At 44.2% G+C, this 23,284-nt stretch overlaps 1 protein-coding gene across 5 annotated transcripts in view; it reads right to left on the bottom strand.

Moving 5' to 3' along the window:
* DCX (doublecortin) overlaps nt 1-13,827 on the bottom strand; it is a 98,803-nt gene extending 84,976 nt beyond the window's left edge. For all 5 annotated transcript variants that reach the window (XM_087748432.1, XM_009477039.2, XM_087748434.1 and 2 more), the window contains exon 1: nt 13,773-13,827. The gene's annotated coding sequence lies outside the window, so the exon portion shown is untranslated. The remainder of the gene's footprint in view (nt 1-13,772) is intronic.
* Nucleotides 13,828-23,284: the final 9,457 nt, after the last annotated feature.

Here is a 23,284-nt window from a genome sequence, read left to right as displayed (position 1 = left end):
GCACATCACAGCAGTATCACATTTACACAGAAAAAGTTAGTATTTATTCCAGCTTTGTCTGCCCTGTACATGATAGTGCAGGCAACACTGACACAAACCCACTGAAAGCTCATCTTCTTTGTCAGCAACTTTCATGCGTGGTATTTGTAAAAAGTTTTGTATTCCCTGAAACCATCCTTTTATTCGAAGCCCCCTGTGCATCCTCTGCTAAAGCTGTTGGCTGCTCCCTTATGTGGTGGTGGGATCAGTACAGAGGAGACCACAGATCTGCTCTCCTTCCTTGGGAATTAGCACTTGAGAGGACCACAGGGAAGAGCAGGGTCTGTGCTCTCCAGGGCATATTTCAGTAGGTCTCTGGATGCAGATGCGAGAGGTAGGTGGGACTTTAAGCCTTCGCCTTCCCATTAGATCCCATTCCAAATTAGATAATACCTGGCCATTCATCACCATGTGCTTAATCTGTCCAGGATTAACAGTTTTTCCCCATACCACAATACTGCTGTAAATATAAATTTATTCATACTTTTAAAATCTGCAAAAGATACAAATCATTATGCATGTGCTAAGTACAGTAACAGCAAGAATAGAGAAAAGGAAACCAAATTCAGTCTTCAGTGGTGCATAGAGCTTTGACAGAGAAGAGGCAAACTGTTTGGGATGATGTCTAAGGATCTGGATACTACTCCAGGGTAACCTGGCAGGATGATGTAAACCCATGCAGTCAGTAGAATTGTACAACAACTTATTCATCTCCCAAGTTTGACTTGTATGGAGGGTTCTGAGGACAGCAAAGGGTCTCAAACAGCATTAACAGATGGCTCTTGACATCTTTCCACATCTGAGACCATACCCGCTGGTGAGAAGATGGAGCGTGTCTATATGGACATGTCTGCTCAGGACACTGCCAGAAACTTTTTGGAACATGGGCACTTCCTTTTAAAAGCAGAATTACTCCAGCAAGAGACACGGTATTTGTTCCTGACTTAAGGATAAGGTTTCTATAGCCAATGATGGTAATGTTCATCTTGGGTAAAATCTCAAGTTATTTCTAAAAGGTGCCCAAATCACCTTCAGTACAGTTGTCCTCCTTTAAGCTTGCCACAAGGCAAGAAGGATCTCAGCAGCCAGAGCATCATTGGAGGCAAAGAGCCCTGCAGACAGATTGATTTCACATGTTCTCGGTGGAATCACACCATATTTATTTCTCTACAAATGCAAACAGGATCAGCTCATACTACAGACTTGGCTGGACTATGCAATAAGGCACAGAAATAAACAGTTCTTTCTTGATGAATGCAAGAGCCTGCTCCTGACTTCATTTCTGTTGGTCAGGCACAAAAGCTTCTTCACTGGCCTTAAGGAGTTAATGCTAGTCAAAACCTGTTTACATCAGAAGAGACTCACCCTCTGAGACACCATAATCTAAACCATTTTAGGCAGCATGAGTGATTGAGAAGTGGAAAATAATTCTTCTTCCCATTTAATAATTTCATCTAGCTAAAAAGAAAAGATAAATTTAGCTCTTCAGATTAAATTATCTGCTTTAAATCAGGTGAATCATCTTTCCTCCAGGAAGCTAACATTTAGACTTTTGCCTGTGTAACTAAATCTGTATAAAGACATGTTTGTTGACATTGCTGAGCAACCGTGATACTTTGGAAAGGGACAGACTGCAGGTAGAAGGGATTTTTGTGGCTGCTTTGTGCTAACTTCTTCACAAACACCTAGAAAATCCAGTTTCTAGCGTCATTAGGAGTTGCAGTCTTAAGTACTCTCTATGTCAATGCCCAGTTGCTTTGCTATACATCATCCTGACTTCTATAAAAATTGCATCTGATAGCACAGCATGTTCTCCGATCAGGATGTAAGTTAGGGTGATAAGTAGCCGAGATCCGGCTGCACCACAGATGAGAATTCTGGAAAAATTTAAATCAAGTCATGACTGTTTTTGAAGGAAGTCTTGGATTAACATTTTCAAGTCAGTCTATTTAGATGCACATGTTTAATTACATTTCTTATTTTAACCTCTGCTGTTCTGGACTGCTTTGAAAATGTCGCCCCTGATCACTGCTTTCAAAGCTCTGCTTGACATGAACTTACATGCCAAAACCCTCTGAAATGACAAATTACTATTTCAGGGCTCTGCCAAACGTGTCAAGGCACTCAAAACTGAAAGCCCATAAAGCCAATGGCTCAGTCTTGACCCTATAGAGCAACAGGCTTTAAACCTGAATCTTCAAAAAAGCTGACAGTTCATCGAAGAATTATCCTATATCAGACTATAGGGTTAAGTCTCCTCTACATAATACTACAAGCTAATAAGTAATGGGGACTTGGCAGACTTTCACAACATAACGTTAGTTTCCTTAGGAGATTTATTTTTACAGGGACCACACGCATCTGAAAGTCTTTTAAATACCAATGCTAGTAAGCCAAAGTCAGCTCAGCTGCTGGGGAGAGAAGGGTGGAGGAATACCTCCAGAGCATAGTTTCACCACTCCAAGCCTTGTAACCATCTGCAGAGGCTGTCCAGACTCTGAAGTCAGAGGGCTGCACCCTTCTACAGCCTGAATCACTGGAAACCCCAGGGAGCAGCACGAACAAAGTTTTCAGTCTGGGGAAGGAGGAGAGAGAGGAACTAAAAGGTGGGCTCCAAGGCCACCTGCAGCAGCTGGCCAGTGTGGGGCTCCTCCCGAGCTCCACAGCACCAGTATCTCCTGGGTGAGACCTGTCACTCCTCCAGAGCCACCTTCCAGACCCCAGAGGCTGTGCTGAGTCAGTGCATTTGTGCACCCTTGGCAGATCCCCTCAATCTCAGCAGATGACTTTGGCTGCAGATAAGCTCCTACTGAAATTTGGGAGAATGAGGCCTTTACATCCTCTGAGGGATCAACAGGAAGCAGGCTGCAAGTCAAAAGGCCGCTTCCTGTCCTAATAAGCCTTTTGTAAGTGTTTGGAAACAATGCAGCTCATAATGAGTTATTCGATGAACTCACTCAAGACATTCCCGACACATCCAGATATGAGAAAGCATTAAAATGTACAAGTCGTCCAAAAGAAAAATACCTTTTGCACTAGATTTCTTCTGGCTCGTCCCCTCCCTACTACAAGCAAATCACCACAGTCAATAAATCTTTCCCAGCTGAAAACAAATTCCCTGATAGCAGAAAATGAAGCATCCCCACCCCAGTACAGACCCCACGATATCTTGGGTAAATCCTGCCAGACCCAGTGAGTTCCACAAGCCAGATTCTGGTGGCAGTTCAGTGGCAGTGTTTTCCCTTAACAGCAATTTGCAAAGCTTGCAGAAAGCCATGGAAACGCCTGCCACATGCATTGCCTGTACCCTGAAGGACATGCAGAACCTCACAGACGTTGTCAGTACATTTTTGCTGACCAAATTATGTATGATATATGGTCTGCGAGTCCCAGCTAAGGTCATGACAAATAGAACCACAAGAAATCCAGATGTCTCCTTTCTCTGAGGTTGTCTATGAGCTGCATCATAGTAGTTAGGAGACTCGTGACCAAGAATTTAATAACTTCTTGATAATTTCGTTTTATACAGTAATTCTAACTGAATACATAATTGCCAACCTCTCTCAAAATGCCTGCTGAATGTAACATTGGTTTGAAGGACTTTCCTGATGGAATATTAAATGACGGAAAGGAAAATCCCATCAAAGCCATCATGGGGGATCACGTCACATTCAAGTTGGAAATGCAAGATGTTTCCTTTCAAACATAGATCCTCTCTTTCACTCTGAAGGCAGTGACAGCAAAGTCAGGAGACACTGGGGGAGCATTTGTAGAAGATACCCAAACAGCTCATCTTATAAACTTAGAAATCACAACAATAGACCATTTCAGAAGTTGTTTTCCACAAGAGACTTCCACTCAGTACAGTCAGTCAATGTTATCCCAGATCAAGCCCAGCAGAGGCTGCAGGATTAGCCATATAAATGTCCTAGGCAAATGCCCTCTCATTATCAAATAGTGAATGCATGTCATCTACAAAACTAGCATGTTAAATAGAAGACAAAGATGCCTTCAGTAGCCTTAGGAGACATTAAGAGCTTTTGAGCTCTGATATTCAGCATGACACAGGACACAGACTAGAGGTCACAAGAGGGCAAATTACACCAACCTGGAGCCCTCATAGCCTATCTCAGTCTCATTCTAAACTTGAACATTACAAATATTAGTCAGGTCCATGCACCCCAACACGTTGCCCATAGGCAGTCTCGATTCAGGCCCACACTGTCTTTGGAGCACACCCCCCGTACTGGTAGAAGGCTCACACTCCGGCACAGCCTGTGTTTGTGCCCACACATCTGGCCCCTGGCAGCAGAGCACGGATGCTGGAAAACTCCCAGGGTAGCTATAAGGCTCTAAGGAAACCTGTCTCTTGGCAGGAGATGAGTAATCAGTATTTAGAGTGTGGATCCTGGCTGAGCTCAGCTGTTGTGTAGAAGCTTTGAGCTGTCAGGTATATAGTAGGAATAATTGTCATTCAGCTTGCTCACCTCCTTCTACCAGCAGTAACAGCTGAGAGATAGAGGCAGCTCAAAGGTTTTTACGCTTTCCAGGAAAGAAGAGAGCAGAGTGGGGAAAGAGTGCTTTTGTGCTGGTGTTTTATTGTTTTCAGGGGATGGTTCCAATCTGTTTTATCCTAAAAATTCACAGAGAACAGTAATAAATGGTGATTTTTCATGGCTGCAGATACTCGTTAGCTATTTTGCTGCTGTTCTTCAGGCACACATATCATTTATCTATAATAAACTATTGATAATCATTGCTTTGCATCTGTGTTGAAATTTAAAGGTAGGACACAGCAATAAAAAACCCCATGTAGCTACATTAAAAGAAAAACTATCTGCTCAAAGTCTCATGCAAATTAGAATACATGAGCACACAGAAAGACTATTGTTTAAACATCAATGAACTGAAATTTCTTGTTTGCATAGCTGCAGACTCTCACTCTAGAAAGATGCAGACTCATTGCAGTTGGGAAGAATGGAAAAACAATAACACACACTACAACATACAAGGTCAGCACTGGCATCTTCAGTCCCCTTTCTCCAGCAACCAGAGCCCACACTGCAAACTCTAAAGTAAACCAAATCTCATTCTTCTTCTCCCAGAATTACTACCAGGCTTTGAAAAGCTGGGTCTTACATGCAGCAGCCAGCAATACCCTGCTTGTTTCTAGTACAAGGCACCCCTGAGCACTGCGAGCATGGGAAGGAAGCAGGTTCCAAACACGTGCTGACATGCAAAGCCCTGTCCCTAGCAGCTATTGATGTATCCAGGGACTTTACCTCCTGAGAACCTACATAGAGCGACATCTAGGTTTTATCCTTAAAGCAAAGATTACAGTATGGAAACACTGTAAGACCCTCTGCTTTCTAAACAGCTCCATTTCCAGTACTGAAACTCTGATATTCAGCATGACACTGATCTGAACTTCTGCAGCTCTTCCCCCGTTCCCTCCATGCATACCAGAGTTGTGCTGACAAGTGAGAGATGGCTTCAGGCAGAAGTTCTCCTCCTTGTCTACAGTGTGACCATCAAGGGACAAGCGCGGAGCATCCTCCTGCTCCATTGATGTCCCTGAACAGACTCACTGGAGAGAAGCATCTCATCCAGCAGGGAGACAATGACTATCAGTGCTTCAGTGCTGACTTTTTTAGGAGAAAAAAAAAGTAGCACCCTTTTTTTCTTTTGAACATCTGCAGCTTGCTGAAAACTAGGTCATTGTTTAACATCGCAGGGGAGTACTAGGTGATGACTTGGGAGCTATTGGGCTAGAAGCTGGCACCAGAAACTCCACAGTGCTGATTCTGACACTATTTTATCTTCAGATTATGCAGGTTCTGTTCATTAGGAAACCCTCCCAAGATAAAAAGTTATTACCCACTGCTCACAGATTATTTGTTCTTCCTCATTAGATGAAATTCCCAGCCTGGACAACTTTGTGAACCACAGTATAATTGAACAGGAGAATAAGAACCATACCAGAACATCAGGACTAGTACCCTGAAGTTTGGATCAAGAACCAGATCAGAAGAAACTCCTGGTCTTGCTGAAGGTCCTGTCAACTATGCTTCTGATTCAATGAGCTCTCATAAGGGCTACCCAATACCAGCTATGTAAACACTCAACTTGAGCAAGGATAGTAGGAGCTCAGGCACCAGATAAAGCAGATAAAGCAGGTTTTAGACTCAATTCTAGCAGTTATTGGTCAGCACAGAGCTAGAGCCAAAAGGCAGCTACTTGCAAGCCACAAGGAAATACGGATGTTTCCTGTGACCTCAAACTCCAGAGAAACAAGCCCTAGAGCCACTTACTGTTGAGTGTGTACATGGCACCTGCTCTTCCTTCATTGTGAATGTGAGGATGGTCTTTACATGGGGGCAAGTGGCTCAAGTCAGAAAATCAACTGAAGAAATGCTGTGGTAGTGCAAAAAACCCCTTAGGTTCAATCATGGCTAGCTGCAAGAAAAGGATATTAGTAGCAGACTGGCTTTACCAAGGGCCTTGTGGGCTGTAAGCATAGCATCAACTAAACTATGAAGGCGGGGGCCCTCCTGCAGCAATAGGCTTCAGCCCCCGGTGCTGCGTGTACATTGTTAAGTCCTAGTGGAATGTCACCATCCCACCTTTATACCATGGGATAATGGTATATTACATAATTGCTACAGCCACTACTTTTGTCCATCTCCTGCTTTATTCTAACCACCAGAGAAAGGCAGATCAGCTGACTGCAGCCCCACTACAGAAACAGGGTACAGCCATAAATACTAAGAGGCCATTGTTTTGTTCTTCATACCCATGAAGTGCTTTGCTGCTTCAAGTTAAAGTTTTATTCTATTTCCAATTAGAAATCCAAAGTGCTTGCTGGATTAGGTGACTTCTACTCATGAGGCAATCCAACAAATATTTTCAGTTTGATCCTTACAGTTATTAACCCTGAAAGCACATGGAGCACCACTCAAATACCTCTTACTCAAGATTAATTCAAGGCCCACCCCACAACATGAGTAGCGTTTGCGTGTCTCCTGGGCACGGTCATGTCTTGTTTCATTGTGGTCACCCTGCAACAATCCAGCCCTCAGCACTGCTGACTAGCCCAAATCTCCAGTTTGTGGGCTAAGGCTGTAGACATAACCCTGGAAGACAATTATGAAAGGCAGTGCTTGTCTCACTTTTAGCCCACACAAGCCCAGTCATCTCCAGGCTGGTCATGCCAGAGATCCTCTCATTCTCTTCTTTATGGCACTCTTTGCTCACTTGACTTTGAAGAAGAATCCATTTTAGGCCTCCTTTCTTGCCTCTTCCATAGATGTGTGAAAGGGGGAGAGAGGTCTAGTTGTACTTCCCACAGTGCTAATCACAATCCACATCACACACATGCCACTCTCAAAGATGTAGTAACACCAGTGCAGGTTGGCTCCCTGCGAGGATGCGAGATGTGACAAGAAACATTCGTGAGGCACAGGCGATGCCTAAGTTCGGTGCACAAAGGGCACCTCCACTGTGCCTTGCAGAGCAGCACAGACCTGCGGAGTGCCCATGCGAGCTCTGTGCTGGCCAGCAACCCCACCGCAAGGACCTCCCTGCAACCCTCATTCATGCTGTGTGCCACTTGCTTGTGCCATAGGCGTCTGTAAGACAACAACGATGCCACCCTGTGGTAAAATTGAGCACCAGGAGTGGAAACAGTGATCCCTGTTCAGGTGCTGACCGGTTTGGAGTGACTGCTGCTCACGACCGTGCTGTTGGGTCCCTAGAAAGGAGAGGAAGGACACATGGGGACAACAAGCAGTCACCATGCTCTAGTAGCAGCGGGCCATGAAATCCCAGGAAGGACTTGCAGGAACAACAGCTAGTCCATCTTTTGTATGAACTACTATGGCAAGAAAAATGAGTCACCACACCTTCTACCCCCTCGGCATGGCAGCAAGAAGCTAGGAAAGGAAAAAGCCTGGCTTTTTGGCTTGGTGATATGCAAGGACACAGCAAGCTCTGAAGCATTCCCACTGCCCCCCAGCCCAGCAAATGATAGCATAGGTCTCACCCTTACCCAGCTACCAAACTGACAACTGTGTAATGGCTATTCATCATCATAATACGCAGTGTCTGTTCAGCATCACATTATATCCTGCTAGAAGTGATCACTTGTGATCAGAAATTCAGGTAAAGCTGAACAAGACATTTAGTATTTAATGACAATATATTTAATTCCAAGTAGTAGATGATAGCCAATAGTCTTGTGTTTCAACTTCCGCTTGTCAATCCAACTCCTGTAACTTGATTATTCTTCCTACAAGTTTCAGCATGGATGTATTGGGTTTGTGTGGCAAGATTTTGGTAGCAGGGGGGGACTACAGGGGTGGCTTCTGTGAGAAGCTGCCAGAAGCTTCCCCCATGTCCAACTGAGCCAATGCCAGGCGGCTCCAAGACAGACCCACCACTGGCCAAAGCTGAGCCCATCAGCAACGGTGATAGCACCTCTAGGATAAGATATTTAAAAGGGGGGGGGTAACTGCTGTGCAACAGCAATTGCAGCAGGAGAGAGAAGTGAGAATGTGTAAAAGGAACAGCCCTGCAGACACCAAGGTCAGTGAAGGAGGTGCTCCAGGCACCAGAGGAGACATTCTCCTGCAGCCCCTGGTGAAGACCATGGTGAGGCAGGCTGTCCCCCTGCAGCCCATGGAGGTCCATGGTGGAGCAGAGATCCACCTGCAACCCATGGGAAGGACCACGTTTGAGAAGTTCATGGAGGACTGTCTCCTGTTAGAGGGACCCCACACCAGAGCACGGGGAAGAGCGTGAGGAAGAAGGAGCAGCAGTATGACTGCAACCCCCATTCCCCATCCCCCTGCACTGCTCAGTGGGAGGATGTAGAGAAATCAGAAGTTGAAGTTGAGCCCCAGAAGAAGGGAGGGGTGGAGGGAAGGTGTTTTAAGATTTGGTTTTTATTTCTCATTACCCTAGTCTGATTTGATTGGTAATAAATTAAACTAATTCCCCAAAGTCTAGTCTGTTTTGCCCATGACAGTAATTCATGAGTGATCTCCCTGGCCTTATCTCAACTCATGAGCCTTTACTTATATTTTTCTCCCCCCTGTCCACTTGAGGGGAATGATAAAGTGGCTTGGTGGGCACCTAGTCTCCAGCCAGGGTGAGCCCACCACAATAGACTAAGCACACACTTCCAAGAGCCCAACAACAAGGCAAACTCAACCTCAGCAAGCTCACCTGAGCCCATGAGCTTTGAGCTTCTCTCAAACAATTTTGAATGGTTAGTCAGGCTTGGACCACTGCTTCTTGGCAATGATGCAGATAAATTTATACACATCTTTCATAGAATCATTTAGGTTGGAAAAGACCTTTAAGATTAAATCCAACTGTTAACCTAGCACTGTCAAGTCCACCACTAAACCATGTCCCTAAGCACCACATCTACAAATCTTTTAAATACCTCCAGGGATGGGGACTGAACCACTTTCCAGTGCCTGACAACCCTTTTGGTGAAGAAATTTCTCCTAATATCCAATCTAAATCTCAGTTTTCTCATTGGGATTTACCATCCCTAAAGTGGAAAAGGAACACAGACGCACTGTTTTTTGCCTCACGGGATCATCAAAAGCAGAATGGCCCTTGCTTAAACTGTACTAGCTTATCATTTGAGCTATTTCTAGGGAAAACAAGCTCCAGAGACGGAATTTTAGCTTAGTCAATACTGCATTGAAACATTAGCTGTGATGTGACTTATTTGATTCAAGTCAGACCAAATGAAGGCTTTGCAGAAGCTAATTATTGTTTTGTTTCATGTGGCCCATTGGGTGATGATAGTAAGAAGCCATTTCAAATTAGAACAGACACTAGGAACAGGCTCAGTGCACAACAACAGAGCGTTCTTCCCTTTAATGCAATTCTGCTAAGCCAGTGCAGACAGTTGGTTGAAGGATTTATAAAACACTTGGAAAATAAGTTAGAGCACTTTCACTTCGGGCTTGCTTGACCCCCTTTTGTAAGTGTCCTCTTTGCTGCCCCCGGTAGGAAGCAGTTAAATGCAGTGCCAGCAGATGGCAACCCAATAAGGGTTTCTGTTTGTAACAGCTGCTTGAGCCGTGCAGGCCAGCAGCGTGGGCAGCCAGAAGCATCTGCTTTCCTGCCTCGGCAAAAGCAGCAAGAGGATCAGAAAAGTTATGTGTCATTGCAATGAAATCTTTGACGGAGCTCAGAGACTAAAGAGAATATCTGGGTGTTTTAGACTCTCTGCAGTAGAGACACCTCTGTGGTATTCTCACATTTCAATAGCCTTTATTTAAATCATTCCATAAAGTTCTTACTAGCTCCTCAGTGCTAACACATGGGAAGTTCACACCACATGCATGTGCTCACTGACTGCTGTGACTTAGCAGTGTCAGAGTCTCCCTTTTCCACACCCTTGATGAAGATTAGACACAAGTGGTTTCCCTTGAGCAGCACTATCCGAAGCACAGCTTTGAATTCTCACAGATTGGCATTTCAGGCAGCATAAAACACAGGCACACAGCCCATTTTCTACAAGTCCCCGTGCCCAGGATTTCCTTTTGGCTAGCTCTAGGAGAACTCCTACTTTATGCTGTGAATTTCTGTTCAGAGACATTTCCCGCTTCCTTCAACAACTCGTGGTACTAGGTGGTTAGGGTTTACATGCCAAAAACATTTTCAGTATTGCTTTAAGCATTTGGAGTCTTCCTGGATTTTTGAAGGCTGTTAGGTAGCAGGTCTGGTGTCCCCTGCAGAGTTAACGTACTGCCTCTTCTGAAGGAGCAATGCTTGCCCACAGCGACAGGACCAGGGTGCCCAGGGACACATCAGAAACCCAAGGACTGAAGCTAGAGCACAAATTCAGATAAGCCACAACGCATGATCCACATGCTGTTCATTCATGTTTCTGTCAATAGCTCAGCTCTGTACTGAGAAAAAGGCCAGCTCAAGATGCCTGCTTGCTGACTATGCCTTACCAGCCTGGCCTACACAGAGCACATGAGGAATATCTGTTCAAGAACAGAGTCCAGTCCATTCCTGAGCCTGTGCTTCTGCATTTACAATGGGGAGAGTTTAGATCTGAAACTGTGAAGACTGCTTAGTCTTCCCAGCACTTGAACAAACCCTAAACCCAGGCACATGCTTCACCAACATGAGTTTTCTTGAAAAGGGATCAAAAATTTAAAAGTATCCCTACACAGAGTGATAACTAGCAGGACAAACCCATATTGAAGGACTACTTGAAGTAACCATTTTGGAGTCATTAAGGGGATAGGAGCGAGCTGCCTAGTGAGGGAGGAGATTACAGCAACATCTAGCTAATTAGTAGGATAGGAGAGAGAAGGTCCCATTCATTGAACTACTGGTGGGGCTGGTGCTTTTAATTAGGATCTGGAGTTGCTGTGTTGGAGGGCTGCTTTCCATCCCTTCACCCAGGATGGAGATTAGCAGTAGTTTTATGTTAATTTATGTTGGCTGAAAAGCTAGTAATTTTAGGAGACACATTTAGGTTTCAGAGAGGGACTGCTTATTAATATTCATCTCACTCCTATATTTCTAATCCACTGCAGGATTTAGTGGCTTGTGGATGTCAAATGTGTCACTGTGCACATTGGATTTGTTACAGAGCAGGGGTTGTGTTTAGTCATGGGGGTGTCAGAGCAGGAGTGAGCCCACGCTGTGACAGGGATGGGTGCTAGCTCACTAGCTGTGTAATGTGGAAGGTGGCACATCTGTGTTTCTGCTACAGTGAATAGGAGCTGGACAAGTCCTAGGACAAGCACACATGATGTCTTAGAAGCAGCTGCCACAAGCAGCAGTCCTTTTCTCAGTCTCTTGGGCTTCCCATACTAACTTCAAGCTACTGCTCCTTAACAGAGAAGGCAGATCTTAGCTTTTTCTTATGCTTCTTCAGGGGCTCTCAAAGCAAAGCTACTTCTGAGCCTCTCATTTGCATAATAACTCTTCTCTCAGTCTTGTGTTTCCCAAACACCTTTGCCCCGAGGGATGTAGAGAGCTCTAACCCAGACTATACTTGTTAGTCTGGGTTAGATGAAGGAATTACCCCTCACAGTTTCAACTTTGCTACTCCCTACTAAAACTCTGCTCTGCTCTCCAGTTCAGCCACAATCCAGCTGAATACAGACATCCCAGAAGTGGCACCATTTTCTAGGCTCCCCGTGCACTGACCTTCCCACATGCTTCCACTCACTTTCCCATAGATAAGAACTGGTTCCAGGATAAGAAAACTTTTTCCCTGTGACTGGCCCAAACCAATTTCAGCCACAGCAGCAGCAGAGTATTCATTGGTTTGGCTGCCCCATTGTAAAGTCTCTGGTGTTTGCAAGGTGTCCAGAGGGCATACAATGGGATCCATGAGGAAAATCATGACATACAAGACCTAAAGCCCTGGATCCAAGGAAATAAGATTTCTAGTGCACTGAAACAAAGAACACAATATGAGTAAAGTAAAACAAGCATCAGTAAGTTACTCACAAGTTGGGAGAGGCTACATCACATAAGCTAGCAAAAGAGCTTTTCATTCCTTTATGTTCTGCACCCCAGCTGGAAAAAACAGCCATGGGGTGGATAAAACTAAGGATGAGCTGTCCTGAAGTGACAGTCACTATCAGGCTAACACCACCAAGGAGGAGAGTTACTACTACATTTTTGTCAGAAAACAGCCTGCTCCATGCCTCAGTCAGGAAGTCCTGGAGTAAATTCAGAGTGATGTTAGAGAAAAATGTCTTAACCAGCAGGGAACACATCCTTCATAAGTGAAGCAAGCAATAATTCATTCTAGTATAACCATTCCCTGAAGTAAATAGCATTGGATTTGTTTCTGGAATAACTAGCTCATTACCTCAGCCTGTGGCAGAAGCAGCAAGTGCCAGCCATCTGGAGTGCTAGGTGGCCCATTGCCAGCAAAGCTCTGATGCTGTGGAAGAGGTGGAGAGCAGGGGTGAGTTAAAGCAATGAGCACATGTACAGCACAGACAGAAGGGAGAGTAAGGGAAGGAACATGTAAGAAAAGATTAAAGAAGAAAGAGCTACTCTTAAAAAGCCTGTAATTAATGTCTAACTAAGAGCAAGCAGATGTTAGAAACAAGACTACTTCCAGTCTGTTTGCTAGCACAAAGATAGGGGGAAAAGGTGACCTAACCAGAGAGCAAAATTAGAAAAAAATAGAGAGACATTCAAGGAGGTCCTTAATTCACTGCACTGAGTCAGGTAATCCCCAAACAGTGAAAATACCATGATCTGAACACCAAAACCACAGCAGGGCCATCACAACACAGTTCTCTGCTATACTTGCAGACCCAAAGCTTGTTTCCCTTACTAAGGGAGCCCAAGGTCTGTAACACTTAGCACACAGACTTCTTGTGGACTCTGCTTGGTGTCTTTAGCACAAGCCATCACACAGGCTTTTCTTGCCTTATTCTGATACTACAGCACAAAAAGCACTCAGATAAAACCAGGTCTTTTGCACAGCCTAAAGCATTTTTTTCCTTTTCAGATTAAAACCCCATACTGTGACTAGCTTGTCAGCATGAAAACAGCTGCTATCCAACCACACACAGATGCTTTCTAGAAACACAGGTAAAAAAAAAACCAACCACAACCCCCACCCCAAAAAAACAACCACTATTTACCACATACAGAAAGAGGCCCCAAAATACTAACTCCTGGTAAATTTAACAGAGCAAAACATAACTACCATAACTTACCAAACAACCTACCCTCTAGTAAGGTTTTACATATCTTTTAAATAGAGGCTCGCTGACAAGGATTGGTTCAAAGCAAAAGCCAGGTGTGGCCATTCAGAGTACTTAAAGGAAATGGGGTAGGATGTTTTCTTTTTTCTAGTGCTTACTGATACTGGTAAGGTAAAGCTATAGTAGAGAAACTGCAATACTTCAACAGTGCATAAGTTTTGTAGTAGCCTGCTATACAAGAAGCCTATTTCTCTTTTCTGCCATTATGGGTTCTTGAAGTCTGAGCTTTTTGTGTCGCAAGGGGTTACAGTCAAAATCTGAATATAGAAGTTAGGGCAGCTGTGTTTGCCTTCTGTTGATGCAAGAATATCAATTAACCTGTGGCACTCTTCTCTGGAAAAGCTGAGGTCTCTAGTGAGTGTCTCCCACTATTCTGCCTCCTCCATTTTTCCTTCCTTGTTCCCTCAGGCTCCTTAAATAAAATTGCTCTACTGTTTAGGAAACTGCATGTGAGAGTCATGCCTACAGAGAGCTAATGCAATATTGCTGTGCTGCAGAGCTGGGACCCCTTTCTCTGGAAGCAGGGGAGAAGAAAGCTTTCCCTGTAAAGGGTAGGCAAGCTGGTTTTTAGGTGAAACATGACAAAGAGTTTTGTCCTTTCCCCCCAAATTAAACTGTGCTAGTTTAGGCTGATTCTAGGGAGGAAATGTTATATCACCAGATGATCAGGAGGCCAGCAGCTACCACTACTTTAGCCAGGCACAAACTAGGAAGCTAGGTCAGATCAGGGTTCATCTGCTTTTGTTTGTCTGACACAGCAAGACAGCTGCTTCTGAAGCTGCTGTAAAACCTCAGTAGTAAGGCTTGGGCAATAACCTACCCCCAGGTTGTTTGTCAGCCCCAGAGGGTTGGTGGTTGCTCCATGCTGTAAAGTTTTGGTAGTTGCTGACGCTGCAGCAGGACCCTTTTATGTCAGCTACCAGCTTTCGGGGTCTTGGGTTTTAGTTGCTCTTTCTGCTGAAGAGTCTCAGTGAATCTGCACTGTCAGCTACAAAAAAAAAATTTTTACTCTTTTATAAGTTTATACATACTTCTTATGTAGTATTTATTGTCTAAATAACTTGGTAAATGTTCTGGAGCCCTGAGATCCTCGACAGTATCCAGAAACAATGACTTGTAGAGGTTATTTAGAAACTTTCAACTAGCATCGACTATACAAAGTGGATACTCCTGCTTATTACTGCCTATTGATGCCTGTTGCTCTTTAGAAATTAATATTGACACCAAATAAAACAACATAATGGGATATGCAGTGAAGATGTGGTTGATATTTTGGGCTTCTAGCATGCCAATCCATTCTTTTTCAGTGACAGAAATCTCAAAGGTAATGAAATTATTATTGCTGTGGGTTAAATATCAGCCAGATCATGTACTCAGTGAGAGCTGAACAAACCTTTTATCACTGCAGGGATTTCACAGATGTAAATGGAAATAGAATGTTGTTCTGCCCTCCGCACCCCAGAAACTGCCCTGGACAAAAGGTGGGTGGCAAGGAAAAAAGAGCCCTGGCATTCAAATGTCCCACAAACCTCATCATGTCGTTGAGGAAGCTGGGGAGCTTCTGGATACAGCAAAGGGAAACCTCCAGTGAAAACTCACAGCTGTTCCTGTTATGAATCCAAATGTACTTTGAGTTCAGAGGCAAGTAAAACTGAGGATTAGGAGTGGTTCAAAGGAACAAGGGCAGGATGATTACTTTGTTTTGTGCTTTTTATCCCACCTTTGCACTTCCCACCTACTTAGGCTCTTCATCCCCTGGGCAAAGCATGACTACAGGTGGTAAATCTGAGGATCAGTCCAATCTCAAAGAAAAAAGTAGATAATGGAAACAAGCAAATCCTTCAGAGGAACAATGTTCCCACCTGGAGGTAGAATTTCAGGATTGGCCAAGACAAAGCATGTTTAGCCATTTTGTTCCTCCTGCTGACCTAATAACTTCTTGGTAGTTGCTGATGCTGCATCAAGTCCCCTTTATGTCAGCTACCAGCTTTTGGGGCCTTGGTTTTTAGTTGCACTTTCTGCACTGAGACTCTTCAGTCTCAGTGAATCTGCACTAAGACAGCTACAAGCAGTTGCTATCCCAGCCTAGTTCTCTGCTTAGCTCTTGTTCACCACCACTCTCTCACTGTCATCCTCAGCTAGTTCTGCCATTACTTGCATCTCATGGGTTTTAACTTGTTGTCCATTACTTATCAAACATATTAATTACAGAGATGATTGCTTTTATCTGCTGCAGTCCCAGAGAGATTTGGAGATTTATGGTTGGATAATGTAGTTTGATATCACCTGCCTCTGAGGAAGCGAGACTGATGGCTGAGAGACAGCTGTTTTGCAGGGAATGTTACTGAAGGGCATCAGTATGATCTCCAGCCCTTACAGATGGGGAAAGTAAAATCTTCTGAAAGTTGTTTTAGTCCATTGTATTAGGGCATTAGGGCAACTCAGCAGAGATGTCTCCATTTGTCCCCAAGGGGGGCCTGGCAAAGAAATGTCTGTTGCAGTGAGAAAAGGGTACAGCAGCTTTTCTCTTTGAGCCTTTGGTATATGATCTGCCTTTTCTGCTCCTGCTTTCAACTCTCCAACTGGCACAGGTTTCATGGCAGTGCTGAGCACTGGGCACCGTTGCAGTGGTTGAGGGTGGTTTGAGGCTGCACCACCTCCCTGCTAGGCAATACAAAGCCTATCCCAGTCCAGGTACAACAGAAGGCACGCAGTCCTCTGGTAACACAGGCCTGATGTCCTGGATATGGAGAATTTATTTTCAAATAGATTGGTAGGTAGTGAAAGCCAAAAGGAACTGTGAGATCCTCAAGTCCTTAGTTGGATCCTTAGTGTAACATTTCAGAAGGATGTAGAGCCAATAGCCATTACACCACTATGATTTCTAATGGAAAAATATCCAAGCTTAATCTAAAGACATCAACAATAGAAAGCATCAAGTCCATGGGGTTTGTTTCAGGTGGTACCCTGCCTGCAGTTGCTCCATCCTTCTGGAGTAGCTAGGTTATGCAATGGGAAAAAATGTCTACTGGCACTTACAGAGCAACTCTTCTAGCTACCGGGGAAAAGACTGTGCTTTCCAGGCCAAACCTGGATGCTCTTCTTGTCCAAAAAGACATTTATTAAAACTTCATCCAGTTCTTTCAGGCAAAACCTGCTAAAGCAAAAGGAAGCATAGGTGAATGATGAAAAAAAAAAAGTAAGAAGCCAGGATAAGGAGTCCCCAATGTAACAGCCGAGCCCCTTTCCTCTCTCTCTGCTGCCCCTGTCTGAGAAGAGATGCTGCCTACAGTAAGTGACCAAGGAGTTCTTATACCTTTATATCTTCTTCCAGAAATGAATATATCTCTCTTCTTTATGGCAGGGTCTCCAGGACCTCCCTAATGAAAAGTACCTTTTTTGTTTCCCTGAGGTCATCTGTGCTGGGAAGAAGGCCATGCTTTGCTGGTTTCAGCCATCTAATTAAGAAAGGGGTTGTGTGAATAAGCGGGTAGCTGAGGAGCTGATCTTTTGTGAACAGAGCAAATTTCATTTGTGCAAAGAGAAACGTGGGGCTTAGGCTGAATTATCAAATGAATTATAACAACAAATCACTTGCCTTTGCAGTGATTTAATTATCAAAGATTTTCCAAATGAAGAGAGGGGGGAACCAGAGGAGGGACAGAGCATTTCCTGAGGGAAACGTCAGCTTGACAGTTGCATCCCTTACCTGGAGATGTTAGGCCAAGGTCATTAAGGGAAGGTGACACATTGCAATCATTTGTGATGGTTTGTGTTGCCAAGTACCAGCTTTTCCATGACGTGGCATATATGTTGCCATGTAGAAATAAATGTGTAAATCAAAGTATTCAACTGAAAACAGAACACTGAAGGCCACTTTTGTCCCCAGAACAAAGACAGTCAGGCACTGTCATGTGTATTAAAGCCACATCAGACATAAAGATGGGAGAGCAAAGAATTAAGCCAGTTTCACAAGTGGTTAACTGAGAGAAAACTAAGTGCTAGGAGAGAAATCTAGGACAATGCTCAGAGCTGCCTCCAGAAATGGGCCTCATCTTCAACATACCAGCAAGTATAGGAACCATCTCTAGAAAAAAATGTTATGCCATTAGTGGATATTTGCAAGATTAGGTAGAAGGCATCCAAACTTCCAATTTAAAGCATCATGGGAAGCTGAAGGGTGCTGAAGACTATTGTAGGCAAGCTGGTCTGCACCAGCCTAGCAGCAATACAGAGTCCAAAAACAGTGGGATCACAAAATATATTCAAACCTTTTAACCATAGCTGCATGAAAATTGGCAGCATCCCATGGATTTCTGGGAGAAACAGCAGTGCTAAGTAGATAAAAGATGAAAATGATGGATACCCCAACATTATCTTTTCTCTCTTAGCGTATGCTCCAGTCTCCTTCATCCCGTTATACGGAAAAGCATCGTGAACCATCAACCAGACCTTTGATACCCAATGACCAGCTCTATGGTGATTTTTGGGACAGCTGCATTCTCTTTCACCTATGCCCAGAGATCTTCAGCCTCATGGTTTTTATGCTGCATAGAAACCTAGTAACACACAGTTACAATTCCCAGGTGTCAGCAGCTCAGCTCTTACCGTCCGAGTTTTGTTACCATTGCTATTATTTGCTCATGGAACTAACTCCAGGCCTGGTATCCAGATATTAAATCAGGATCTGAGCTCAGTTCAGATCCATGCACCAGTCAAACCAGGCAGCACCCATCTCCCACATCATTAGCCTTAGGGGGCAATAATCAGCATACTACCTAAATTTAATCCCAGATTATCTCCGTTTTACCCCAATGAGTTGAGGATTGTTGCATCATTTTAGATAACCCTTTCTTCTGAAAAGGCTTTGGCTTGGCCTTGCACTGCTTTGTGCTGCTAAAGCATTGTGGGTGCAAATCAGGAGTAGAGGAAACCATATAACCGCTAAGTTAAACCCTGTGACTTTGGACACAGACAAACAGAAAAGCATTTAAATGGGCTTCTGTTTTTACTGCCAAGCATTGTCAGTAGGGATACTCATTTAACTGCTTCCTCCACTCTGGCACACTGGTTCACTTCAAGATGGCAGCAGAAGGCAAGGAAGCTTCAGCAGTACATCAGGGAACGAAAATGGTGTTCAGGTCATTAGGAATATTGGGAGGTATTTCCATGTATTGAGACCTGAGCAAGATCAGACTGGGGCAACTGAAATGCTGCTCTTGCTGCTTGGATGAGTGGCACTGGCATTCTCCTCTACATGTGCACTCTCTTCAGTTGCTTCTCTGTAGTTCTTTCTGGCAGGCTAGCATGTTTCCTGTGCAAGGAACTTACCCTCTTTCTCAGATGAATCGTCTGAAGTACCTCCGACACTTTAACATTTCTTGTCAGACTCATAAATAAGTCTTAACCTCAGCTGGCAATGAATCTGATGTGCTGTGACAGTCACAAGCAGGGCAACAAAGAGAATCATTAAATGTCAGTAGATCTGAGAAAGACCTCAGTGTCCCACTACCAGAAAGAACAGGATGTGTCTCCAAAAGTGACAGTCCCAATTTCTGCATAGAGGAATGTGTGAATGTAGAGACTGATGTGCCAAGTTTTATTAATGCACCTTTCCTTTGAAAAGAGTTATTCATTCGTGGACGTTGTCTTACTATTAGGTCTGAGATTGTGCTTTTCTGTTACAAAGAGCAGGAAAGAAATCTCTAATGTCTTCATTTCTTCTAAAAAATGTTTTCCTGCATACAGGAAATATTTGATGGGAGAAGACAGCTCCTATATCACAGGTCATGCATTGCCAACTGTGTGTACATTTTACACAACATGAAGGTAGCTTGTGGAATTATAGCCACTGAAAATGAAATATCTCAAAATATGAAATGGCAAGAGAAATTCTATGGCTAGAAATAGTGGTACAAATCTTCCTCCTACTTTAAAGGAGATCAGCTGGTTCTGGAAGATTTAGAGATTTAAATTCCCTTCAGATAACTTATATTTAAATTAGCAGAGTTGATTACACTGCAGGGTGTTCAGATGTTCTTCTTTCCTGGCTGGACTTTACTCACCCCCAGTGGAATTTAAGCTACATCACTGAAATGGACAGAAAGATTGATCAGACCTTCCAAGGCAAAATCACTGCCAGTATAGGAATTACACTTCTCTTTCGCTATTTCCTCTTAACTGGTGGCAAGTGCATTATTTAAAAGTAGACTGGGTGAAGTACTTGTAAATGTGCTGCAGGGAAGAGCCTTCACTGTGACAGGGAGAAGTGATATTTCCTTTCCTAACAACTCTGCTTTTGGTGAGAAGGGAATATGTTCACCCAAGTCACTGCTGGGTCAACGCACAGCCAGGTGCAGAGAGAAGATGCCAGTTTAATTGTGGGACTTGCAAGACTGCATCTTTCCCTTCTGTTTTTTTCCACCTGCTTTTCCTTACTGCTAGCAAAACTCTTGGAATAGCCTCTGCTCATCAGAACATACAGTGGGTGAGAGAGCTGAGAATGAACTGACTGGTGCGTGGGAGCTTCAAGGAGCTGCAGCCCACCACAGATGGTGACATCTTGGGATGTCCTTGGGGTTTTGCCTGCAATACAAACATGAATACCTGGATGTCACCCTGGGCCAGCAAGAGTGAATCAGCCAGTAAATTTCTGTACTGCCCTCAATTCTGTACTCTGATTTAAAATCTAGCAGAGGCAAGATCTTTTTTTTTTTTTTTTTTTTCACCAGAGAAAAGGCACATTTATTTTCCTAAGAGTGACCGGCTCTTTTCAGTCTGGTACAGCCTGGAGCTTTCCTACAGTCCCTATGAAACAGAGGAGAGCCCATACTGTGCCTTGGCAATAGAAGTCACCAGAATCAAATGCTTGCAGGCAACAATTATGTTCTGCAAAGGAGCTAAGAGCTGCTGAGGTTTTGCTGTGGCAGTGAGTGATAAAGATTAGCTAACCCTGCTAATGAGATATGCAGACACTTAGTCAATCTCAGAATTCAGGAGCAGTTGGCTGATACCCAACCAACCAAAAAAGCAGATGCTAAAAGCTTGTTTAATATTCTGCTGACAGCGCTGTGGAGGTTACATGTGAATAAATGGGAAACAGCTGCCCACTGCTGCTTTTCCACTGCAGCCCTGTCCAATATGACCCACTCACTGAAATATGAATATTGCAATGACTTGGCTTTGCTCCCGCAAGCTTTGTGTGAGCCTGAGGTAGGCTGGGCGTGGGGGAGGATGGGTTGGGAAGGCCAAGGATGGACAATGTACAGAAAGAGTTATAAGGAATAGGAAAGAAATTGATGTGGGCGGGCGGGGGACTGTATTTGCAGAAATGAATACTGCTAAAGCAGTGAGGGATAGCTTGGACTTGAGGAACTACCCAAATTCTAGACCTTGTAAAAGGTCTCTCCATTCTTGTAAGAGCATTTTTCTTGACTGCCAGCAGGTTTTGAATAAGGCTCCTTCAGTGTCACAAGCATGAGCTGCTGCATTTTAAGCTACAAAGCCAGGTCCTGTGAAACATAACAGGCCAATCTCTGCTCTGTGCTGAGCAACAAGAACTTGTCAGCAGGTTACATCAGTCCACTCCTGGCTGCAGGCTCAGAGCTTTGGCAGTGGTAACATCCAACACCCATACGGTGAACTCCAGAGGGTCTGCCACCTACATGACATTAGGCAGGCTAATTCAGCCCCCAAGGGAACACAGCACCTTTAGGTGCTGCAAGCCATCTGTTAGCCTCCAGCAACTGAGCAATTCAGCTTTTGCAAACAACCAAAGGACCAGGAGTACATCAAACGTTGGTGGCTAGGTTAGTACTCAAAGAACCAGTCCCTATATTAACATCAGCCTAAATGCGCAGGGGATGCTAAAGAAGGGTAGCTATAGCCCTGTTGGTGATGTTACTGTGCAGCAAAGGTTGCTTCAGGACTCTCTCAGGACTGCGCTCTCAGAACACAGATTGGGTATGGAGCCAGCTGCAATGTCAGTGATGAAGTTGCCAACATTACACTCACAAACAGCTCCTCCGAGGAGCCCACCTCAGGGAAGTGAGCACACAAATGGTGGAAAAGTGCCTGGGGAAAGCATGGCTCCACCAAGGAGTGATTTTAGCGCAGCCCAGTAGAGCATTGCCATCACATGCTTTGATCATCAATATAGAGGCTTTGCATCTGGGCAATATGTGAATGATTCTTCAGTTATCTCTATGATTAACTCAACTGTTTGCATTAAACTAGGCAGGGCACTTACTGCAGTCTGGTGGGGTCCACACACAGAAATTTCTAGAGTGGTGTAAAAATCGTATAGCTGATGATTTTGGGTCTGCTCCAAGCTCATGGAAAATGATATTTCCTCATTTTAAAGCACTGGCCCTTAGAGGTCTAATCTCTTGTACTGTCACCCCATTTAAATGTATACATTTATTCCCAGGATAATCTTTGCAGGACTGACCCCTGCTGAGAGCCCCAGAACATCACACACACGCTGTACGTGCTCCTGTTACAGCTTCAGAAAGAGACCAGCAGCTCATTGCATTATTCCTACATGTGCTACTCTTTTTCTTGATTATTTTGAGCCTGTCATTAGAAGTAGAGCTGAAGCAGGAAGAAATGTTGATAATAAACCGTATGCAGAAGCAGATAATGTGTCTTCTCCTCCCTATTGCACAGGACTAAAATCCTGTGAAACGGAAATGGGGATTTTGTTGGCATTAGCGGGTAAGATAACAAATTGCTATCTCCTCCAGAAGTGGAAATAGAGCATTTGAAAGCTTTACAGAGAGCAGCACTAGCACTGAACAGACACTGCCACGGACTTAACATTTCCTAAAGCCATTGCCAGGAAAGGGTCAAATGCCTTTGCATCTCCAGTGGGAGTCACGTGTGCATGCAGAGTAGACCTGGCCCAGGATGTTTAAATGTCCTTTAATCTGGGTACGTGGAACTGCTGTTTAAATAACAACAGGGACCTGCCAGAGAAAAGGCTAGTCTTCAGCAATAGCATGGCACCTATGAGGTGTCTCTTCTCAGTACCTTCCCCTGTAGTGATGCCCATCTCATTTGGCCACTACTGCCCAGCAAGGAGGCTTCCTACTGCTTCACAGGACAAGAAGCCTCTCTCTCTTCAAAAGAGCATCACCTGATTTCAGTACAAGATCTACGGGGCAAAATGGTCAGTGTTTGGATCTGATGCCTAGGCATTAGAGAAGTCTGGGGTTTAAGAGGCTGGGAGAAGCTGGTGAAGTCGATCTGAGGCATGGATAAAACCTCCTGCTTTCAGTGAGAACTAAGCGAGGTTGTGTAGAACAAGGCAGAGTGTGGTGTGCATTTGAGGTCTGAGAAAAAAAGGACCAGGCAACCAGGCAGTGGACTTCATGTGTGTCATGCAGGACAACGATGTAGTGAATTTTTCTGGGTAGAGCTCTTTCTTTGTCCTTGTTGAAAATATGTCTTCCTCTATGCAAAGG

Source organism: Nipponia nippon, unplaced genomic scaffold (genome assembly GCF_047370975.1).
Source record: "Nipponia nippon isolate SJK-2023a ecotype South Korea unplaced genomic scaffold, ASM4737097v1 scaffold_12, whole genome shotgun sequence".
Taxonomy (NCBI): Eukaryota; Metazoa; Chordata; class Aves; order Pelecaniformes; family Threskiornithidae; genus Nipponia; species Nipponia nippon.
Note: the sequence above shows the minus strand (reverse complement) of the source record. Positions and strands in the feature narration are given on the sequence as shown.